We start from the raw sequence: 22,517 nt of genomic DNA, 5'->3' as shown, positions 1-22,517 counted from the left end.
TTTCCATCCAGCTTTCTCTCTACAATCTTAGCAGAACTTCCCTGCAGTGACAAGGAACTCAGTGAATTCAGAGGACAGTTCACTCATGCCTGCTGCATGAAGCAACCCTGCATTCCAGAAAATATGAAGATTCATAGATGCCTTTAAGGACAAAAAGAGGAAGAGAGGATGTGCACACCTACCTGTCTCCATCAATTTTTCTATTGTCTCATCTTGAAATATCAGCTCTGTGAAGTTATTTTCTTTTTATCCTTAGCTTAGCAAAAGTAAAGCATGAAATTCTGAAAGGTGAAATAACTTGGCTAAATTTCTTCTCCTAGTAAGTGGTGAAGTTAGATTTTGCATCCAGTGTGGTGCACTCTGAAATCCACCTTGTTACATTTTTTCAATGTTGTGATTATAATAAGGAATGAAATCAACCAATCAGTGGGAAAATATGTCACTAACAGTAGCTAAACTAATACTGTTCTGAATTAACATAGAGCATAGAGGGTTTATTGGATAATTCATTATAAACTGCTCACTCATGTAACACCAAAGAGTCAAGTAAGTTTGACATTGCCAACAGCCCTAACGTTTTATATATGCCTGACCTCAGTCACAAAGTACTGGTTACTCTGATTACTTTTTCCATGACCACATTATTCTTATTTTTATATTTTTATGATCTGTGAAACTACATTAGATGTGTTTGTCTTGTTTGTTTCATTTAATATATGACATTTGTCACTGACATTGGGCTGTTCTATTGTATGGATCAACTACAACTTATTCTAGTCCAGTATTGAAGACCATTGAACTGTATACAATTCAAGATATTACAAAGAATATTGATATGAACATGCATTTTCATATATGACTATGAATATATACTCTGTTGAACAACTGCATGAGTTTGTCTAAGAGGTTCTCAAGCATGTTGGTCTCTAGACAATTTTAAAGTTATTGAAGACCTCAGAGTCTCCATTCATATATGGTATATGATATCAATATTTACAAACTGAAGATTAAAAATGATAATTAAAATATTTATGCATCCATTTGAAATAAAAATAAACTCACTATATGTTGATATAAATAGTAAGTTTTTATGAAAATTTGATTATATTTTGCAAAGCAACAATTCCTTTTTGTTGAGAATATTGAATTTATTTTATTTAGTGATTTTGCAAATCTCTAATATTTGGTGTAATAGAGGCAACTCTATTTTGCTATCTGTTTCTATACTAATTTTGTCAAAATACATTATTTGGCTGAGTAAGTGAAAGTCAGGTTTCACACAGATATGCACCTGACAAATGAAGAACTATCTTTCTTTTTTCGCATTTAATTTTTTCTAATTTTATTGAAATATAATTGACATGCACACTGTGCAACTTTAAGGTATACAACATAATGACAATTTATAGGCATCATAAAATGATTATCAAAGTAAGTTTAATGAACATCCATTACCTCATATTATACAAAATTAAATTGAAAAAAGTATTTTTCTTGTGATGAGAACTCTTAAAATTTATTCCCTTAACAACCTTCATATTTAACATACAGCCATGTTAGCTATATTTATCATGTTGTACATTATTTTTCTAATACTTATTTAACTGTAATTTATACATTTTGACAGTTTTCGTTCATACACCCTTCCCCACACTCACCTCATATAACCATAAATCTGATCTCTATTTCTATGAGTTTGTTTTTGAAGTATAACTGACCTACAACACCATGAAGTCACTTTCATAGAACTAGTGAATTGATATTTTTATATCTTTCAAAATGATCACCACAATAGTCTAGTCAGCACACAAATACATAATTATTGACTGTATTCCCCACTCTGTACATTTCACACCTATGACTCAATACCTCTTAATCTCCCTCATTTATTTCCTTCGTTCCCCACCATATGATCTAAAAACTTCACTGCAGCCTATTTATCTGAAGAAAACAAACACACTAATTAGAAAAGTTATACATACCCTTATGTTAATTGCAGCATTATTTACGTTAGCCAAGGCATGGACACAACCTAAGGGATTGTCAATAGATGAACGAAAAAGATGTGATACATAGATATACACAATGACATATCTCCCAGCTATAAAAAAGGATGAAATCTTGCCATTGTGTGAGAGCATAGATGGACCCAGAAGGTGTTATTCTTAGTGAAATAAGTCAGACATAGAGAGGGAAATATTATATTAGTCCATACATAAACAATAAAATACAAATGAACAAACATGAGAAAAATGGAAGAGATTCTCAGTTTCAGCAAACAAGTGGAGAAGTATCTTAATATCTTTTTCATACAATTACAGGTATCCTTTGATACTACTAAACTCAAGAAGCAGTAAATTCTCAAAACTTAATTGCAATATTGGATTAGTGAATATTTGTCTCTGTTCATCAAAATGGACTGATTTATCTTGAACTTTGAATGATCTTTAACCTATTCATGATTTAGTAAATTCATTTATGTTGGTTATTTAGAAAATATTGGCTCATCAAGTAATGCAACTCTTCTAAGTGTTGACATCTTCATAAAAAAAATATTTTTAAAAGGTCAAATTTGCTAGTACCCATACTGACCTCATAAGAAAAGTCTGTAAGTGGAAGGAAACTATTAGGTTCATGATGGTTAATATACATTGCTTTTCAAAATTTTAGCTATCATTTGAAAACTCACATTTTATAGTGGTAATAAATACTACCAAATTTTCCAAACATGTGTAACGATGAATAACACAGTCACTAGTGCAGGTCGGTGACAATGCCTTTGTGCTGAGATGCCAGCACGCAGTGTCACTCACGTGACTTTTCCACCATGAGTTCAAATGTTAACACACTGAAAATGTAAAATAAAGCATCTTGGTTCTACTATGAAAACAGCTCTGAAATCATAGACCAATAGAAAAAGGTCTTGGGGACTCAGTGTGCCCAGACCAGACCAGGAAACCACAGCTTTTAGCACATGCACCGTCACTGTCTCCGTTGTTTCATAGAGGATGTACAATTTCTAACTCACAAAATTGTGCTAAACTGTTCTTTCCAGGTCATCCCACATCAATTTATATCATCTCTGTTATCTCCATGACCGATCATATTGCAGCATGGTGAATCCCTACTAGGCAATTTTGTTAGTTTAGAAAGTATCTTACATTTTTGCTGGGTGCTGTCAGATTATTTTGCAAAACAAAGCATCCAATATAAAGTTTTATCAAATGACTGATTCTCAACAACCTCTCCAAGACAACATATGATTGCTTTTCCAGAAATTGACTGATTAAATAATCAAGAAAAGACACTAATTTGCCATTGTTTTAACTTGAATTGTCTTGATAAATGAAGTTATTTGTCTTATATTCTCTATTTCCAATTTTTCTCTGGATTGAATGGCCATATTCTGTGTCCATTTTTATCCTTGAGTTGATAATTTTTCCTTACTAATTTATAATGCCCTTTGAAATATTTTAAGTATTGATTCTATCCATATTTTTTTCTACTGAAAACATTTTCTCCTATTCTTTTACAGCTGATCATAATTTCTTACATCAACTTATCTTGAAATTGTCGATAACTCTATTTCTTATCAGTTTTATTCCCAGCTTCAGAAAGTTCTATGAAGTCATAGATTAAAAAACAAGTCTTCATATTTTCATCTAACATTTTTGTAATTTTTTTTTCCTTTTCATATTTAGCTTGCTGCTGCTGCTTCTGCTAAGTCTCTTCAGTAGTGTCTGACTCTGTGCAACCCCATAGACGGCAGCCCACCAGGCTCCCCCGTCCCTGGGATTCTCCAGGCAAGAACACAGGAGTGGGTTGCCATTTCCTTCTCCAATGCATGAAAGTGAAAAGTGAAAGTGAAGCTGCTCAGTCATGTCCAACTCTTCGAGACCCCATGGACTGTAGCTTACCAGACTCCTCTGTTCATAGGATTCTCCAGGCAAGAGTACTGGAGTGGGTCACCATTGCTTTCTCCAATATTTAGCTTAAATAGTATTTATTTTTAAGTATAGTGTGGAATATTTTTTTTTTTTTTAATTTTTTTATTAGTAGGAGGCTAATTACTTCACAACATTTCAGTGGGTTTTGTCATACATTGATATGAATCAGCCATAGATTTACACTTATTCCCCATCCCGATCCCCCCTCCCACCTCCCTCTCCACCCGATTCCTCTGGGTCTTCCCAGTGCACCAGGCCGGAGCACTTGTCTCATGCATCCCACCTGGGCTGGTGATCTGTTTCACCATAGATAGTATACATGCTGTTCTTTTGAAATATCCCACCCTCACATTCTCCCACAGAGTTCAAAAGTCTGTTCTGTATTTCTGTGTCTCTTTTTCTGTTTTGCATATAGGGTTATCGTTACCATCTTTCTAAATTCCATATATATGTGTTAGTATGCTGTAATGTTCTTTATCTTTCTGGCTTACTTCACTCTGTATAATGGGCTCCAGTTTCATCCATCTCATTAGACTGGTTCAAATGAATTCTTTTTAATGGCTGAGTAATATTCCATGGTGTATATGTACCACAGCTTCCTTATCCATTCATCTGCTGATGGGCATCTAGGTTGCTTCCATGTCCTGGCTATTATAAACAGTGCTGCGATGAACATTGGGGTGCACGTGTCTCTTTCAGATCTGGTTTCCTCAGTGTGTATGCCCAGAAGTGGTATTGCTGGGTCATATGGCAGTTCTATTTCCAGTTTTTTAAGAAATCTCCACACTGTTCTCCATAGTGGCTGTACTAGTTTGCATTCCCACCAACAGTGTAAGAGGGTTCCCTTTTCTCCACAGCCTCTCCAGCATTTATTGCTTGTAGACTTTTGGATAGCAGCCATCCTGACTGGTGTGTAATGGTACCTCATTGTGGTTTTGATTTGCATTTCTCTAATAATGAGTGATGTTGAGCATCTTTTCATGTGTTTGTTAGCCATCTGTATGTCTTCTTTGGAGAAATGTCTGTTTAGTTCTCTGGCCCATTTTTTGATTGGGTCATTTATTTTTCTGGAATTGAGCTGCAGGAGTTGCTTGTATATTTTTGAGATTAATCCTTTGTCTGTTTCTTCATTTGCTATTATTTTCTCCCAATCTGAGGGCTGTCTTTTCACCTTACTTATAGTTTCTTTTGTAGTGCAAAAGCTTTTAAGTTTCATTAGATCCCATTTGTTTAGTTTTGCTTTTATTTCCAATATTCTGGGAGGTGGGTCATAGAGGATCTTGCTGTGATTTATGTCGGAGAGTGTTTTGCCTATGTTCTCCTCTAGGAGTTTTATAGTTTCTGGTCTTACATTTAGATCTTTAATCCATTTTGAGTTTATTTTTGTGTATGGTGTTAGAAAGTGTTCTAGTTTCATTCTTTTGCAAGTGGTTGACCAGTTTTCCCAGCACCACTTGTTAAAGAGGTTGTCTTTTTTCCATTGTATATCCTTGCCTCCTTTGTCAAAGATAAGGTGTCCATAGGTTCGTGGATTTATCTCTGGGCTTTCTATTCTGTTCCATTGGTCTATATTTCTGTCTTTGTGCCAGTACCACACTGTCTTGATGACTGTGGCTTTGTAGTAGAGTCTGAAGTCAGGCAGGATAAAGTATCAAACATTTCTGTAAAGCATCTCTTTTTATGCATTTTTCACATAAAGTTCTTTAGAGTTACATCTTAGCTTAACAGAGTAGGGAGGGGAGTCTTAAAAATCTAAAATAGCTGAAAAAGACTTAGTCGATTTGAAATCGACATTTAAGTTTTCTTCTGCCAAGGGGAAAAAAAAGAAAACATGGAATAATATAAGTTCAGATGACAAAGAATGAATAGCAATTATTCACCCATAGACCATGTTTCCTTTTAGTAGAGAGTGAGACTTAGAAATTAAGATTAACATATGACTGATATTGGATAGTTTGAAAACAAGTTTTAGAGGAACTTCAGTTCAGCTCAGTTCAGTCGCTCAGTCGTGTCGGACTCTTTGAGACCCCATGAATCACAGCACGCCAGGCCTCCCTGTCCATCAGCAACTCCCAGAGTTTACTCAAACTCATGCCCACCGAGTCGGTGATGCCATCAAGCCATCTCATCCTCTGTCGCCCTCTTCTCCTCCTGCCCCCAATCCCTCCCAGCATCAGGGTCTTTTCCAATGAGTCAACTCTTTGCATGAGGTGGCCAAAGTATTGAAGTTTCAGCTTCAGCATCAGTCCTTCCAATGAACACCCAGGACTGATCTTTAGGATGGACTGGTTGGATCTCCTCGCAGTCCAAGGGGCTCTCAAGAGTCTTCTCCAACTTACACAAATTAAAATATGATACATATGAGAAGTTTAGTGAGAGTCAACATATTACACACACTATAACCTTTGAGGATGACATCATGGAGATAATTATGGGAAGACATTGTCACTGTTGTTATTTTAAGGTTGACTGACTGCACCAACCCAGTGTTAGCGTGACATAGTCTTTGCATTTATGGGTCTGATAGAAATAAAACTCATTGGAAAAAAAAAAAAAAAAGGACAAGAAGAAATAGAGGCATTAAGCATGTGGAATGCTATGATATCTTTGTTGGCTTTTTCAGTGAATTGTATGTGAAAATATGTTTTTGTAATCATAAATCTAAATAATATTTGAAATTCAAATATTCTATTATTGTGTTTTTTAACACCTTTTGATTTTATATTTTTTATCCTTTCTCCTATAGTGAGACCTCAATTTCTTTTTTTTTTTTGTTTTTCCAAAGCTAACAACACTGATATATTCACTTTGTGTTTTATTCTTCAATGTTCATAACTATCATATCAATACTAATATGATTCTTACAAATAGATCTTCTAGGTGAAGTGTCAGATACATTTTCAGTTCCTATTCTTGGACCATGCCTGCTAAGAATGGGCTCTATGTTTACTTCCTTAGAATTACTCTTTTCTCTGAGTAAGTATGTTGCTTATTTGATGTTCCATTATGCTCACTTATTTCTGTTTTATTTTAGGACTTGCTGCTTTATACTTTTGACTACACCAGACATTTATAAGTCTCAAAAGTCAACATTTTATTAATTGTCATCCTCAGTTTTCCTTTTATACTTGTCATTTCAGTTCCATCTTCCTCTAGTATGTAATTGTATCTTTTAGCTTTTATGAAAACTTCACTACTTTTAGCAAAAATAAGCAATATTGTGAGCATTTTTATTTCCCATGGTTTCTCATAAAAATGTAAAATACTCTTTACCTTTACGCCATTCGCATCATTTCTAATCTGCTTAATGAAATATCCTGCAGGGAAATAGTTTTCTTATTTTTAAAGACTGTGAAATACTTCATCATAAAATGAATGCTCATGTTTTGTTGGAGAATTCTAAATGGATGGTCTTACAGGTTGTTTCAAAACATCAGCTATTACAATTAGATTCTGCCTCACACTGGAATCCTAAGTTTACTGGGTAATTTCACTCACATCTTCTGCCCATGTGACGCTGTGGACAGGTTTCTATGTGCTCTATCACAGTGCAGCAGACGGCTCTTTACTTCTTTACAGTAAGCGTTTAGCCTTGTAGTCAGTCAAAAACTTATTTTAGTCATCTCTAATACAATTTGGTTTATTTATCATAAGTAGGTTTTTAAAATGTTTTATATTGGTACATAGCTGATTAACAATGTTGCGTTAGTTTTAGGTGTATGGCAAAGTAAATCATTTATGCTGTGCTGTGCTTAATCACTCAGTGGTGTCCAACTCTTTGGAACACCATGGATTGTAGCCCACCAGGCCCCTCTGTCCATGGGGATCCTCCAAGCAAGAGTACTGGAGTGGGTTGCCATGTCCTCCTCCAGGGGATCTTCCCAACCCAGGGGTCAAACCCAAGTATCCCACATTGCAGGCAGATTCTTTACCAGCTGAGCTACCAGGGAAGCCCAAGTCATTTATACATGGACATATATCCACTCTTTTCTAGGTTATTTTTCCATGTAGACTATTGCAGAATATTGGACAGAGTTTCCTAAGTAGCTTTTTAAGGAAAAAAAAAAACAAAAAAACTAGATGAGATATTCTTAATTCTAAACTAAAAAAAGTTATTATTATTTTTTTTGTGACTCATGTAGAAACTTTTGGGTTAAGTTCATTGTGAAATTACAAATCTATATCCCTTCACTAAAATCATTTAATCCTGAATGTAGATAATATCTTGATTAAAATTTACTTGCATCCATCCATCTCAGTTATTGATATAACCTGCTCAGATTACTTTTATAATACACATGCATTGACCATTTACTCTTTAAAACATATTTAGTCTCATTCATTTGAAAGGGACTTGCATTGAGCTAAGATATGCAAGTTGATCTATTGGAAAATAACAATTCTATGAAAATGGAAATGTATTCCTGGTTATGAAAGTTGTGTATCATTCTCTATACATTTTCACTGATATGAATATTCATTTAAAATATTTTGTGTGACTAGTGTGTATCTAAAAATTTTGTCATATTTTAAGATATCTTGTAGAGTCTTCCAATCATTTGTAAATGCTAAAAATTATAAGAGGTTAGAGAAGAGTGTGAGAAGTCTAGCTGTGAATGGAAATTTCATTGTGTAGATGACTTTTATTCAGTGTAGCTTTAACATATTAACAATTAAATGTATTGCAAAAATAAAATACTGTTTTTTTTTTTCTCTCACAGGCTAGAGAAAGTTTGTGTAATTTTTTTTTTTTTTAAAGCCCCACAAGGTATTCCAAGAAACATTATTATTGAAGAACTGAATAAATATCTCTTTATGAAAACCCTGATTCATTGTCTATTTTTGTAAAATGCTGCTACTCAGAGGTTTACAATGCCCTGATGATAACTCTGAGAAAGCTGCCATAGGCTACTATGTAACTTTATTTGACACACCTGAGTTAAAACTGCAAGCATCAAGTGCTTTCTCTCAAAGCCAAACTACTTAGATGCTTTTTTTCTTTTTTTATTAATTTGAAATATAGACACTGGATTGTTATGTATACATTCTCTTTCTTTCTTTCTTCATTTTGAATATAGATTTTTATTTATGTCATTGTTAAATTTCATCTAAGGATTGATAATAAAAGCAAAAATAAACATGAAAATGGAACAGCTAGCAAATATGTGACCTTTAAAAATAATTTAAAATATTTATTGAAATTTTAATGATTGTGTGTTTAAAATTAATCTAAGGATTTTCATCATCAAGCAAGTATTCTTTCCTCAACTATATACACACAAAAATGTCACTTTCTTTAGTAATCATGAGGTCAAGATTCACTTTCTTTGCTATTTCTCATTAGCTTTACCAGACTATATTTCTTCTAGCTTCTGTGAAATTATATATTGCCTAAGAGTTGAAGGGATTCTTTTCTTTGGCTTCTGGAAGTCATATTTTCCTTTTCTGCATGCAAGGAAGAAAATATTGAAATATTGAAGGATTACCCATGCTTCAAAGTTTGTAGAAGGTGAGATATTCCAAACTGGTAGTAGGGAATTAGCATATCAAAAATATTCCAAAACAAATTGTAGAGTTTTTTTTTTTTTTTTTTTTTTTCATTCTGCCTGAGGAAAAGGAAGGAATTTTAAAGTGAAAACTTAAATACTGTAATTTTTAATTCATTATTATTGATTATTATGACCCAACTTTATCCAGAGTTTCAAAAAAAGAAATGAGCCAAAGAATGTATACAGACTTTGTAGTTAGAACTCAGTTATACAACAATATATATATATATTTTTTAATCTTTAACTAAATATTGTCATGGGCCCAAACTGCTTAACCTTTTCCAAGAAATTTAGTCAAATTCAGAGATTTCTAAGTTCTTTCAATTGCCTGAGGATATGTGCCTAAATCTCTCATCTCTCCAGCTGTGACCTCAACACTTGCAGGAATGATGTCTTTTACTCTCTGTCTGAGAGGACTGGATTCTCTGCTACCTTACTCTTTCAAAAGGAAGTTAACCTGTGTGGTCCTTAGATCTGTCAACAGTATCTCCTCAGAGATATATGAGTTATTGGAATAACTCATAATACCCCCCCCCCCAATCCAATAGTCTGAGGAACCACATAACCAGTTCTGTCTCAGCTAATTTCAGAGTTAAAAGACAAAGGAAGGACATTTCTTTTTTTTATTTCTTTTTTATTTATTTATTATTATTATTATTATTAGTTGGAGGCTAATTACTTCACAGCATTTCAGTGGGTTTTGTCATACATTGACATGAATCAGCCATGGAGTTACACGTATTCCCCATCCCGATCCCCCCTCCCACCTCCCTCTCCACCTGATTCCTCTGGGTCTTCCCAGTGCACCAGGCCCGAGCACTTGTCTCATGCATCCTACCTGGGCTGGTGATCTGTTTCACTATAGATAATATACCTGCTGTTCTTTCAAAACATCCCACCCTCACCTTCTCCCACAGAGTTCAAAAGTCTGTTCTGTATTTCTGTGTCTCTTTTTCTGTTTTGCATATAGGGTTATCATTACCATCTTTCTAAATTCCATATATATGTGTTAGTATGCTGTAATCTTTATCTTTCTGGTTTACTTCACTAATACTTCTGTGTGAACTCATGAACACACATAAGGGAGCTATCTCCATCTCTCACAGAACTAGACCTTTACATCACCATCCCCCCAATGTGTCTGTAACACCACCCACATAAGGGACACCTCCTCTTGGAAATCCATTTTCTGGTCCACCCAGTAACTAAGGCCTCCTCACATATCCTTAAACCCAAAGAGAAAGGGTTCTGTCACACCTTTCCCCAGAACTCATCACTATCATGAACAATGCCCAGAGATCTCACTCTGTACACTGACCTCTTCATGTGTTCCTGGTTCCTTAGCAGTCACAGTCAGTTAACAAAGAAAGAATACATTTTATTGTAATTTATCACAACTAGTTCTTAAATTATCTGATGGACTCATAGATTTAAGCTTCAAACACTGAAATGTACTACCTTTGCTTTCTACTCACACTCTTATAGTTCCTTTTCTGAAAACAAATTTGTGGCCCAAGGTTCCATGACCCAAGCTGGTCACAAAGTGAAACAGTGCAGATAGAAAGAAAAAAAAAAAATCTACTCTTACAAATTACCCACAGGATATAGTATCATCATTGTGGCCATAGAAGTTGATAGTAAGAAATTCTGTGTGCTATTCTTGACTCTTCTGTTTTCTAATAGTAAGCCTTTGGTGCTTTATAGGTCTTCAGCTTTAGATTTATCGTGACTGAAATAATAATGTTAACTAATGACCATTTCTATATGCTGAGGGTTTGCTCTTCTTTTTGTCATTTAATCCTGTCAGAAATCCAGTGAAATGGGTGTGTTTAACCTCAATGTACGACTCTTGTGACCTCACGGCCTATAGGCTCCTCTGTCCATGGGATTCTCCAAAACAAGAATACTGGGGTGGTTTGCTATTTCCTTCTCCAGGAGATCTTCCCAACCCAGGGATCAAACCTGGGTCTCCTGCATTGCAGGCAGACTCTTTACCAACTGAGCCACCTTGGAAGCCCCATAGAAGACACACGTGTTAACTATTCACAAGATACTGAAAATAAAACTTGAGTAGTGTGCATGCTAAGTCGCTAAAGTCCTGTCCAACTCTTTGCAACCCTATGGACCACAGCCCACCATGCTCCTCTGCCTATGAGATTCTCCAGGCAAGAATACTGGAGTGGGTTGCCACACCTCCTCCAGAGGATCTTCCTGACCTAAAAATCAAACCGGAGTCTCTTTGCATCTCCTGCATCAATAGGAGAGTTCTTTACCGCTAGTGCCACCTGGGAAGCCCAATTATTCACAAGATAATGAAAATAAAACTTGACTAGAGTTCAACTTATCTCTTAAAGTACATTTATTTAAACAATGTTTGTTTGCTTTGATAAATTCTAAAGGGATAGTATCTAATAAATTTATTTCCTGGATCTAACTGTAACTATAAATGGGCTACAACTTAGCTTTTCTTTTATATGTTTTGTTCCTTATTTTAGATAGTTGTGATTACAGATTCATTAGTATTAATGCATAGAATAAAAAGAAAATTGCATTAGGAGTAACTAATTATTGGATTTCTGCAACTTATTTTGGGAAATGTATTTTTCCTAAGCTTTTCCTAGTGGGAAACTAACTTATTTCTATATTAAAAAAAAAAAAAAATCACTAAACTTGAAGCAATAAACATCTCTTTGGTCATCACTGTATCTTTCCTTTGGTCATCATAATATCTTTCCTCTACTATTTCTGTTGAGATTAATGCAAATACTGTTGTCTGGCCCACATAGGGCATTCCAAATCCAGAAGGGTAATTTCCTAGGGATTGGAACATTGACACTGCTATGGTTAAGGCAGAGAAGTGTAGGGTGGAGTGTTGGAGTAGAAGTCAGTTAAGGAAACCTCTAAGTCAATGTATCCAAAGTATTGTGAGTGTCAGAGGAGAAGGTCTGGTAGCCATACACTAAATCAATGCCATGTGTCAGGAAACTGGCCGACATGAACCAGAATATTCAGTGGAAGCCAAATGGGCTGAATGAAGCCACACTAAAACTGACTTTTTTTTTTTTTTTTAATTGTTTGCAATGTAACCAGCTCTAGTATGCATTTACTCCATGTTTTGGAATTTGCGACCAGAAGACTTTGAGAAAAGTAAAAGATCTACAAAAAGTGAAAGTTCCTGACATTTCAAATCTTTTCTCTCTCTCTGTTTTCTTTTCCTTGGTGATGCATCACAAACCTCATTGAGGAGCCATTTTTTGCCAGCTACCTTCAGTCTGTTCATGGGGTTCTCAAGGCAGAATACTGAAGTGGTTTGCTATTCCTTCCCCAGTGGATCACGTTCTGTCAGAATGCTCCACCATGGCCTGACCGTCTTGTGTGGCTGTACACAGCATTGCTCCTAGTTTCACTAAGTTAGACAAGGCTGTGATTCACGTGATCAGTTTGGTTAGTTTTCTGTGGCTGTGGTTTTCATTCTGTCTGCCCTCTGAGGGATAAGCCAGACAGAGAAGGACAAACACGATTTCACTTGTAGGTGGAATCTGAGGCAGGACTGAGCAACCAGAGTGGTGCCTATGCAGGCGGGAGGCGGAGGCAGAGGCAAAGAGGGAGCACGTACCTCTCACTGCTCGGAGGCAGCGCTGGCTCTTAGCCTGCAGAGGCAGTGGGGGTCCCTCTCACAGAAGCCTGCAGTTCCGTGGGGCCAGCAGTGGCGGAGGCCTAGGAGGTTTCTGCCATGACCCTGCAGTCAGGGTCACTCCCTCCACTTGTTCGGTGGGGCCAGGAGTATGATCCTGTGGAAGAGAGACGGGAATACCAGACCACCTTACCTGCCTCCTGAGAAACCTGTATGCAGGTCAAGAAGCAACAGTTAGAACTGAACATGAAACAACAGACAGGTTCCAAATCAGGAAAGGAGTGTGTCAAGGCTGTATATTGCCACCCTGCTTATTTAACTTCTATGCAGAGTACATCATGTGACATTTTGGGCTGGATGAGGCACAACATGGAATCAAGATTGCTTTGAGAAATATCAATAACCTGAGATGTGCAGATGACACCACTCTTATGGCAGAAAGCGAAAAAGAACTAAAAAGCCTCTTGATGAAAGTGAAAGAGGAGAGTGAAAAAGCTGGCTTAAAGCTCAACATTCAGATAACTAAGATCATGGCATCTAAGATCAAGACAATGACCTCATAGATGGAAACAATAAATAATCTATTTATAGGGTTTCCATTTGAGGCAGGTATTTAGTCACAGATAAATTATTTTAAATCTGAGATACTGAGTCATCTATACTCCTATCGTCTGAAATCCCCAACATGACACAGGGATGTTTTAGGGACATGGGGCATGTCTCACAGATATGTCAAAATGACTGTGGTCACCAAGAAAAAAAAAAAAATCAAGCAGACAACTGGCAGGGCATGATGTTACAACTGGCTTAAAACGTGAAGTAAACTGTCTAACTGGTGTAAATGACTAAAAGGAATTTTTGATGATTTTGGAAACATCAATTTTAATTTTATATACAAAAAATATTACAGAGTAACATAATTCACTGAAAAGAAGTTTTATTTAGTTAAAATAAATTAAATTATAGATTTTGGAGTTATTCTTTAAGAAACTAATGGTGATTAAGCCTATACATTATTATGTCTAAATTCCAAATTAAAAGAAAATAAACTGACTTAGATTTCTTTGCAATCCAAAATGCAAAAAATACATGTGACCTCTTTTACAGAGTGTGTTACATCATTGATGAAAAAGTAGATACATTAACTATGTCAGCAATATGAACTAAATTGTATTACATGCTGTGTGTTCATGGAAGTAGCTTTTGTATCATAATTAATTGTAGTTTGTGACCTCTCTTTAGTGAAAGAACCAACATATTAGTGTATTTAGAAAAGTTTTTGGTTCACCAGGTTTTCTGGTTTACCAAGGATTTTCTGGAGTATTTAGGAATGGAGCCATAAATATCTCTTTGACATCAAAAAGTTAACTTGCCACATAGTGATCAACCAATCAGCAACTGAAATAGTTTGAAGCTAATGCCTAGTTACCACAATAAAATGATTGTATTAGGATTGAGAATACAAACTAGACATGTTCTCCAATTATTCTTAGTTTATGCTATCTAAAGTGGAGTATGAAACCTACTTTTACCTTTTTTTACTGTGAATTTCTAAAATATAGAACAGGCCAACACTTTTAAATCAACCAGCTGATGTTCTCATCCATAAATTTTACCCCTGTGGTTTGTGGTGAGCATGAGTTCATCCACAAATTTCAGTACCAAATTATGATCAGTATATTTAGAAAATGAAGAGAACAAAGCACACATATTTCAGTGTATCACCTGGGAGTTTGTCAGATTTTAAGGAATTTGCAGTTTCTCAGTAATATGATTTAGCAAAAAGGCTTTAAATATAATCTAAGCTAATGTTTATATTAGTTCATCAGGCAGGGTTCAAGAGAGATCTCCAAAGCTGATTTTTTTTCAAATTTTTTAAAATAATAACCTGTCTGAGTTAATAAGAATATTATTAATAAAGCATGTCACTGCTTTACAAATTGATAAGAGACATGATATCATCTAGCCCTGAATCATGGAGAACTCACACTCACCATGGACCCCAGTGGTAAAATTAAGTGGTGAATAGTCTCAACTGTTTCTGCAGAAATTTTTCTCTAGCACTTTCATCACGCAACTTTGAAAAGGTTCATGACTTCCAACTTTCATAAGCCTGATGAATCTCAGAATCTCAAGCTCTGTCAATTTGATTTTTGCTCCTGAATTTTCCCAGAGGAACATTTGATTCTCTCTGCTGCGGTTTATTCTTTTGGTAATTTTGGCCTGAACAGGTTAATCAAAGTGTTGTTCTGAAGTGAACGCTTCTCTCAGGGACCAAGTCATAATCCATTAGTGTGGCTGACAGGCTGAACTCAAACATTATTCATTATTTCTTAGAGCAAAAGCCCTCAATGATATCTGTTACATTTTGCAGTAAACATAAATATATGTATATATAATACACGTATATTATATAATATACATATTATATAAATATGCTTTTCTATCTGCACCACCAGAAGCACAGCGGCTGCGATGGACCACTCAGAGGAGTGGCCAAGAGGAGCTACTACATGCCGGAGGTCAGGGTGGCGGCCGAGTGGAGCAACCCCACCTCCAAGGAACAGCGGCTGCCAGGCTGCAGGAGGGCCAAGAGGAGCTACTCCACATTCAAGATCAGGAGAGGCGGCTGTGAGAAGATACCCCTCGTTCAAGGTAAGGAACAGCGGCTGCGCTTTGCTGGAGCAGCCTAGAAGAGATACCCCACGTCCAAGGTAAGAGAAACCCAAGTAAGATGGTAGGTGTTGCGAGAGGGCGCCAGAGGGCAGACACACTAAAACCACAACCACAGAAAACTAGCCAACCTGCTCACATGGTCCACAGCCTTGTCTAACTCAATGAAACTAAGCCATGCCGTGTGGGGCCACCCAAGACAGACGGGCCATGGTGGAGAGGTCTGACAGAATGTGGTCTACTGGAGAAGGGAATGGCAAGCCACTTCAGTATTCTTGCCTTGAGAACCCCATGAACAGTATGAAAAGACAAAAAGATACGACACTGAAATATGAACTCCCCAGGTCAGTAGGTACCCAATATGTTACTGGAGATCAGTGAAAAAATAAGTCCAGAAAGAATGAAGAGATGGAGCCAAAGCAAAAACAATACCCAGTTGTGGATGTGACTGGTGATAGAAGCAAGTTCTGATGCTGTAAAGAGCAATATTGAATAGGAACCTTGAATGTTAGGTGCATGAATCAAGGCAAATTGGAAGTGGTCAAACAGGAGATGGCAAGAGGGAATGTCAACATTCTAGGAATCAGCAAACTAAAATGGACTGGAATGGGTGAATTTAACTCAGATGACCATTCTGTCAATTACTGTGGACAGGAATCCCTTAGAAGAAATGGAGTAGCCATCATGGTCAACAAAAGAGTCCAAAATGCAGTACTTGGATGCAATCTCAAAAACAAGAGGATGATCTCTGTTCATTTCCAAGGCAAACCATTCAGTATCATGGTAATCCAAGCATATGCCCCAACTAGTAATGCTGAAGAAACTGAAGATGAATGGTTCTATTAAGACCTACAAGAGCTTTTCGAACTAACACCTCAAAAAGATGACCTTTTCATTATAGGGGACTGAAATGCAAAAGTAGGAAGTCAAGAAACACCTGGAGTAATAGGCAAATTTGGCCTTGGAGTACAGAATAAAGCAGGGCAAGGCTAATAGGGTTTTGCCAAGAGAACACACTGGTCATAGCAAACACCCTCTTCCAACAACACAAGAGAAGACTCTACACATGGACATCACCAGATAGTCAACACCGAAATCAGATTGATTATATTCTTTGCAGCCACAGATGTAGAAGCTATATACAATCAGCAAAAACAAGACCAGGAGCTGACTACGACTCAGATCATGAACTCCTTATTGCCAAATTCAGACTTAAATTGAAGAAAGTGGGGGAAACCACTAGATCATTCAGGTATGACCTAAATCAAATCCCTTATGACTATATAGTGGAAGTGAGTAATAGATGTAAGGGACTAGATCTGATAGAGCACCTGATGAACTATGGATGGAGGTTCATGACACTGTACAGGAGACAGGGATTAAAACCATGCCCATCAAAAAGAAATGCAAAAAAACAAAATGGCTTTTGGAGGAGGCCTTACAAATAGCTGTGAAAAGAGTAGAAGCAAAAAGCAAAGGAGAAAAGTAAAGACATTCCCATCTGAATGCAGAGTTCCAAAAAATAGCAAGGAGGGATAAAAAAGCTTTCCAGCGACCATTGCAAAGAAATAGAGGAGAATAACAGAATGGGAAAGATTAGTGATTTCATCAAGGAAATTAAAAACACAAAGGGAACATTTCATGCAAAGATGGGCTCAATAAAGGACAGAAATTGTATGGACCCAACAGAAGCAGAGATATTAAAAAGAGGTGGCAAGAATAAACAAAAGAACTGTACAGTAAGATCTTCACAACCCAGATAATTGCAATGGTGTGATCACTCACATAGAGCCAGACATCCTGGAATGTGAAGTCAAGTGGGCCTTAGAAAACATCACTATGAACAAAGCTGGTGGAGGTGATGGAATTCCAGTTGAGCTATTTCAAATCCTGAAAGATGATGCTGTGAAAGTGATGCACTCAATATGCCAGCAAATTTGGAAATGTCAGCAGTGGCCACAGGAATGGAAAAGGTCAGTTTTCATTCCAATCCCTAAGAAAGGCAATCCCAAAGAATGCAAGAACTACTGCACAATTGCACTGATCTCACACACTAGTAAAATAATGGTCAAAACTCTCAAAGGCAGGCTTCAGCAATACATGAATCATGAACTTCCAGATGTTCAAGCTGGTTTTAGAACAGGCAGAGGAACCAGAGATCAAATTGCCAACATCTGCTGGATGGTAGAAAAAGCAAGAGAGTTCCAGAAAAACATCTATTTCTGCTTTATTGACTATGCCAAGCCTTTGACAGTGTGGATCACAATAAACTGTGTAAAATTCTTAAAGAGATGGGAGTACCAGACCATCTGACCTGTCTCTTAAGAAACCTGTATGCAGGTCAGGAAGCAACAGTTAAAATTGGACATGGAACAACAGACTGGTTTCAAATAAGAAAAGGAGTATGTCAAGGCTGTATATTGTCACCTTGCTTATTTAACTTATATGCAGAGTACATCATGAGAAATGCTGGGCTGGATGAAGCACAAGCTGGAATCAAGATTGCCAGGAGAAATATCAATAACCTCAGATATGCAGATGACACCACCCTTATGGCAGAAAGTGAAGAGGAACTAAAAAACCTCTTGATTAAAGTGAAGGAGAAGAGTGAAAATGTTGGCTTAAAGCTCAACATTCAGAAAACTAAGATCATGGCATCTGGTCCCATTACCTCATGGGAAATGGATGGGGAGACAGTGGAAACATTGTCATACTTCATTTCTGGGGGCTCCAAAATCACTGCATATGGTGATTGCAGCCATGACATTAAAAGATGCCTACTCCTTGGAAGGAAAGTTATGACCAACCTGGACAGCATATTTTAAAGCAGAGATATTACTTTGCCAAAAAAAAATCCCATCTAGTCAAGGCTATGGTTTTTCCAGTAGTCATGTGTGGGTGTGAGAGTTGGATGGTGAAGAAAGCTGAGCACCAAAGAACTGATGCTTTTGAGCTGTGGTGTTGGAGAAGACTCTTGAGAGTCCTTTGGACTGCAAGAAGACCCAACCAGTCCATCCTAAAGGAGATCAGTCCTGGGTGTTCATTGGAAGGACTGATGTTGAAACTGAAACTCCAATACTTTGGCCACCTGATGCAAAGAGCTGACTCATTGGAAAAGACCCTAAAGTTGGGAAGAATTGGGGGCAGGAAGATAAGGGGATGACAGATGAGATGGCTGGATTGCATCACCGACTCAATGCTTGTGGGTTTGAGTAGACTCCGGGAGTTGGTGATGGAAAGGGAGGCCTGGCGTGCTGCGATTCATGGGATCACAAAGAGTTGGACACAACTGAGCAACTGAACTAATATATATAGATATAAATGGTATATAATAAATATATATATTGGTTGATTCTATAAAGCTTACTTAACACTCCAAAATCAGTTTTGGAAAATTCATCTTCCCCATTTCTCCACTAGTTGAAATTAGTTCCCTAAGTAGTTCTTATTTTATCTGTTTGGTAAAAAGTTCACTAAAGAAAATTCTGAATCCAACTTAGAATCTATGATAATAGTAAACTCCTCTCTTTAGCTTTTCAGTTAAAGTTGGATTTTGGAATTTGAAAATAGTGGGAGGGATTTCTAAAAGATTACATATTGCAAATGATAAGTACCAGTATTGTCTGTGGTTGTTGATAGAAAAATCACTTAAATCCAGGCATAAGAACTCTGAAACTAAAAAAAAAACATTTCCTTTATCTAAATATATTACATGAAATTATTCACTCCAAAATTCTTATTCAAATTCTCTTTATTCTTTTCTTTAACTATGTGTAGGACCTAGTTAGCAAGTGTAATGGAGAGACCTTCCATTTTTCCTCACATTGATTTTTAATGTCATTTCAGTGCAAAGAATTTCTAAGTGGCAGCATTCTTACTTTTATTTATTTTTTTAACTTTAGCATTAGCAATGTCTATGACCTTGAACAAAACATGTATTCCTTATTCTCTTAATTATGCAACACATCTAAACTACTAACAGTAGGATATTAAATTTCGCCATGACAACAGTCAACTAGTCACTCTCACCAGTTCAGATAACATCTTTTAAGCAATAACCTCTCATTTTTTCCTCCAACAGATCCCTAACTGCATAATATTATAGAATAAGTAATGTGTGTAATACAAAGTCTTGTTTGATAATTTGTCTGGAAATTTGAATAGAAACTTAGAAAATCATTAACTCATTACACTTACTTTCCCTGAAACCCAAAATAAATTGTAGATATTGTACAGGCTTGGGTCTACAAATAAAGAAAGTAAATTTTGTTATTAAATATTTTCTCTAATACTTAGATAGTCATCTAATGTCAAGAAAGGAAGAGCATATTAAGACTGAGACTTGTAGATCTTGTTGCTTTTCAGCTGTTAAGTTGTGTCTGACTCTTTGCAACCCCAAGAACTGCAGAACACCAGGCTTGCCTATCCTTCGAGATCTCCTTGAGTTTACTCAAACTCATGTTCATTAAATCAGTGATGCCATCCAACCATCTCATCACTTGTGCCCTCTTCTTTTCCCACCTTTAATCATTCCCAGCATCAGGGTCTTTTCCAATGACTTGCCTCTTTGCACCAGGTGGCCAAAGTATTGGATCTTCAGCATCAGTCCTTCCAGTGAATATTCAGAGTTGATTTTCTTTAGGATTGACTGGTTTGATCTCCTTGCATTTAGAGATATTAACAAATATAAATTAAAAATATTATTTTCCAAAACTATGTTGTTATTGTTCTGTATATAAGTTGGGTACCTCTCTACAACCCCATGAACTGCAGTACACCAGGCTTCCCTGTCCTCCCATTATCTCCCCAAATTGCTCAAATTCGTGTCCATTGAGTCATGATGCTAACTAATCATCTCATCTTCTGTCACCCCTTCTCCTTTGCCTTCAGTCTTTCCCAGCATCAGAGTCTTTTTCAGTGAGTTGGCTCTTCTCATCAGGTGGCCAAATAATTAGAGCTTCAGCTTCAGCAACACTCCTTTCAATGAATATTCAGGGTCAATTTCCTCTAAGATTGACTGGTTTGGTCTCCTTGCTATCCAAGTGACTCTCAAGAGTTTTCTCCAGCACTACAATTTGAAAGCATCAATTCTTCAGCATTCAGCCTTTTTTATAGTCCAATTCTCGTATGACTACTGAAAACACCATATATTCATGTGTGCTAAGTCGCTTCAATCATGTCTGACTCCACAACCCTATGGTACATAGACCACCAGACTCTTCTATTCATGGAATTCTCCAGGCAAGAATACTAGAGTGGGTTACCATGCTCTCCTCCAGGGGATCTTCCCAACATAGTATTCAAACCCTCATTTCTTATGTCTCCTGCATTGGAAGGAGGGTTCTTTACTCCTAGCACCACCTGAAATAACCATAGTTTTGACTGTACAGACCTTTGTTGGCACAGTGAAGTCTCTACTTTTTAACACATTATCTAGGTTTGTCATAGCTTTCCTTCAAAGGATCAAACGTCTTTTAATTTCATGGCTGCAGTTACCATCCACAGTGATTTTGGAGCTCGAGATGGAGCCAAATGCCGTGACCTTAGTTTTTTGAATCCCGAGATTCAAGCCAGCTTCTTCACTCTCTTCTTTCACTCTCATCAAGAGGCTCTTTAGCTCCTCTTCACTTTCTGTCATTACAGTGGTATCATGTGCAGATCTGAGTTTGTTGATATTTCTCCAGGAAATCTTGATTCCAACTTGTGATTCATACAGCCTGGCATTTTTCATGATGTACTCTTCATATAAGTTAAATAAACAGGGTGATAATGCAACAAATTCAATTTTGTGGACATTGAAAAGCTAATAGTAAAATTGATAGAGAACTAAAATAACCAAGAATTTTGTAATTTCAAAATTAAGTAAATTTTGAAAAAGATATCTGAAGGAATTATACATCTTGTATTAATACTTACTTAAAATTGAAAGTAATTAATTACCAGTCAAGTAATTGGTACAGAATGGAAACATAGACAAATGGAATAAAATATAAATTTTAGAAATAATCTTACAAATATACAATCACCTAATTTACCAGGTAACAGCTGCAAAAACATAGTGGGCATCACTTATCCTCATATATTGGAAATAAATTCCAGAAACAGAATCAGGAGAAGAAAAGAGACAGATTTTTGGTTCACAGCATTTGCAAACCAGGGATATGTGACCTTTGCCTGTGACAGAATGTTCTGGGGAAGGAGTGAAAGTGGTGAGAGATTTCTAAAAGTAAAACCCAGAATCTCAGGTGAAAGATTGGTAAGGGGAGTTAATGGTCCTTGCAGCTTGATCCCATGTCCTGCAGCATGATCACAGCTTTTATGATTGGCTGTCATGGGAGTCTTTCCAGGTAGAAATGTAAGGGAGTAAGACCCTATTGGGTCTTCCCCAGACAGACCACTTCCCATGTCCCCCACTTGCCTCTTCTCTGTAAAAAAAAAAAAAAAAAAGCCAAAGGATAAATTCAATCACAAAGGTGAGAAAGTATAGGACCAAAGGGAATCAACCAACCAAGATAAAATAATAATAGTTTAACCATTACACAAAGGCAAGGACATTTGGTTCCTCCTCAAGGGCTATAGATAATATTCTAAGTCATATATCTTGAGCTGTTTGATAGATATTGAAATCCCCACCAGGTAGAAGTTAACTACATGATGAACAAACTATAGCTATGAGATAAGTTGCCAAAATTCTAAGAACTGGCCTCAAGGAAA

This window comes from Cervus canadensis, chromosome 3, assembly GCF_019320065.1.
Source record: "Cervus canadensis isolate Bull #8, Minnesota chromosome 3, ASM1932006v1, whole genome shotgun sequence".
Taxonomy (NCBI): domain Eukaryota; kingdom Metazoa; phylum Chordata; class Mammalia; order Artiodactyla; family Cervidae; genus Cervus; species Cervus canadensis.
The sequence above is the reverse complement of the archived record's forward strand: the minus strand, read 5'-3'. Positions refer to the sequence as shown.